This window comes from Sinocyclocheilus grahami, unplaced genomic scaffold (assembly GCF_001515645.1).
Source record: "Sinocyclocheilus grahami isolate Dianchi unplaced genomic scaffold, SAMN03320097.WGS_v1.1 scaffold342.1, whole genome shotgun sequence".
Taxonomy (NCBI): domain Eukaryota; kingdom Metazoa; phylum Chordata; class Actinopteri; order Cypriniformes; family Cyprinidae; genus Sinocyclocheilus; species Sinocyclocheilus grahami.
In genome coordinates, this window is record NW_015505521.1 from 527,873 (window position 1) to 530,106 (window position 2,234).

The following is a 2,234-nucleotide window of genomic DNA, read 5'->3' on the forward strand; positions in this document are numbered from 1 at the left end:
ATGGCTCAAGAAAAACTAAATTAAGGTTTTGGAGTGGCCAAGTCAAAGTCCAGACTTAAATCCGATTGAGATGCTGTGGCATGACCTTAAACAGTCCATTCATTCTCAAAAACCCTCCAATGTGGCTGAATGAAAACAATTCTGCAAAGAACAGTGGGCCAAAATTCCTGTGAAAGACTCATTGCCATTTAGCGCAAATGCTTGATTGCAGTTGTTGCTGCAAAGGGTGGCACAACCAGTTATTAGATTTAGGCAATTACTTTTTCACGTAGTGCCAGGCAGGTTGGGCAGCTTTTTTCCCTTAATAAATGAAATCATAATTTCAAAACTGCAGTTTGTATTTACTCAGGTTATCTTTGTGTAATATTAAAATTTGTTCGATGATCTGAATCTTTTAAGTGTGACAAATATGCAAACAATTAAAAAAACAGGAAGGGGGCAAAAACTTTTTCACACCACTGTATATATATTTCTGTCATGACAACTCTCGGAGGGCTTGACAACATGACAAATGTTAATGTATTTGGTCTTGGCGGAATAGATCTATGCTGCTGCTGCAGAGCAAGTACAGAGACTTGCTTCTGCCAATACATCCACAACATGCTGCTGTGAGCATGTAAGAAATATTGCTGCTGCAAATATAACATCCATGAAATAACCCCCATATAGCATGAATCACCTCATAGCAGATCTATACAGGTGGAGCTGGGGAAGGTGGAGGGTTTCTGAAGCAAGCTGCAACTGCTACGGCAAGCACTAGTCATATATTTGAATGTTGAGCAGCGAGCTCATTGGCTACTGATACAGGAGAGAACCAATCAGCTGTGCCATGTGATAATGATGTCATTAGGTCAGATTGAGTTAGACCTATCGGACTGCGCCATCTAGAGTTTCATGCCAGAACTCTGTGTATATATATATATATGTATATATATATATATATATATATATATATATATTATAAATTACTAGAACAAAAATCAGCATGACATTTTATGAGATCAACAACATAATTTGGAGAATGAGAATAACAGAACAGAATATAATTTGAATTTTTAGTGTATTATTTCTACTCATAATTCATACCCAGAAGGATTCTACATAAATCTCTAATCATTTGATTAATTAATTGTCATTGTGTGAATTATTTTTTGTGTATTTTGTTAATGCAGGAAATGACATCGCAGAAAGCATCCTGGCCGTAGCAGTTGGAGCACATTTACTGCTCCATTTTAATAGACATTTGCCAGAACAGCCACTGTGCTGAAATTAAAAAACAGCCCTCACTGGACAGTCGAACTCTGCTCAGTGCAGACGTTCTGGAGGACTTATAACCTTGCTAAAACAATGTAAGTGCTTTAAACAAAAAGATGTGCACGCAAAGTCTACATGAGACTAGAATCATAACTTGATTCTATAATAAAATTGTGGGCAATTCTATAATAAATGTCTATATACAGTGGCTTCCAAAAACTATTTGGTCACATAAAATTACATTTATTCGTTTTTTAAATGATAAAACAATAGACAAAAGAATTAGGACACTTTTCTGCTTGTCAAATGGGGGATCATGTTTGTAATCAATGTGATGGACTTCACCTGTGGTTGCTCTACTAAAAGTATCTGCAAAAAAATAACGTGTCCACATACTTTGTGGAGCCACCAGTCTTCTGTCATATATTGAAAGTAAAGCACATCTCTGTGTGTGTAGTGCATGAAGACAGATGGAGGCTGTGGTACAGTGTGGTTCAGGGTTTGGCACAGATCAGCCGCAGGATCACGCTGCAGGAAGCTCTGAGGAACACTGCCTGGTTAACACTGCAGAAACACCTGAAGCTGGAGACAGAGCGCCGTGTCATCAATGCTGTGAGGATCACTGAGGTACTTCAGCTTCCTGCTGCTACAGAGTAAATGTAGCCCAAATATTACAACACTACTCACAACACACAGAAGAAAAAGCAAATGCCCTCATTTGCTTAAACTGGCCTGTCAGTTACTCTTTTGAACATTTCACTAGGTTTTTCAGTTAAAGTCTTTTGAATTCCAAAACTAGTTTAGAATAATTTCCTTCTAGTTAGGAGACAACATGTCCTTTTCTGGTAGTTTTAAAGTCATCTGTATGCATTTGAACTGCAAGTGCATTGCATTGTGGGATACTGTGCAAAATGTGTTTTGTTGTAAAAGGTAGTTTTATCAAATGTAGACGCTTATGCTCACCAAGGCTGCATTTATTT

The 2,234-nt window shown here is 37.6% G+C and overlaps 1 pseudogene; it reads left to right on the forward strand.

The window, feature by feature from the left end:
• Positions 1 to 1,911, forward strand: part of LOC107603168 (transmembrane protein 232-like) — an 11,138-nt pseudogene extending 9,227 nt beyond the window's left edge.
• The last annotated feature ends 323 nt before the right edge of the window (positions 1,912 to 2,234 follow it).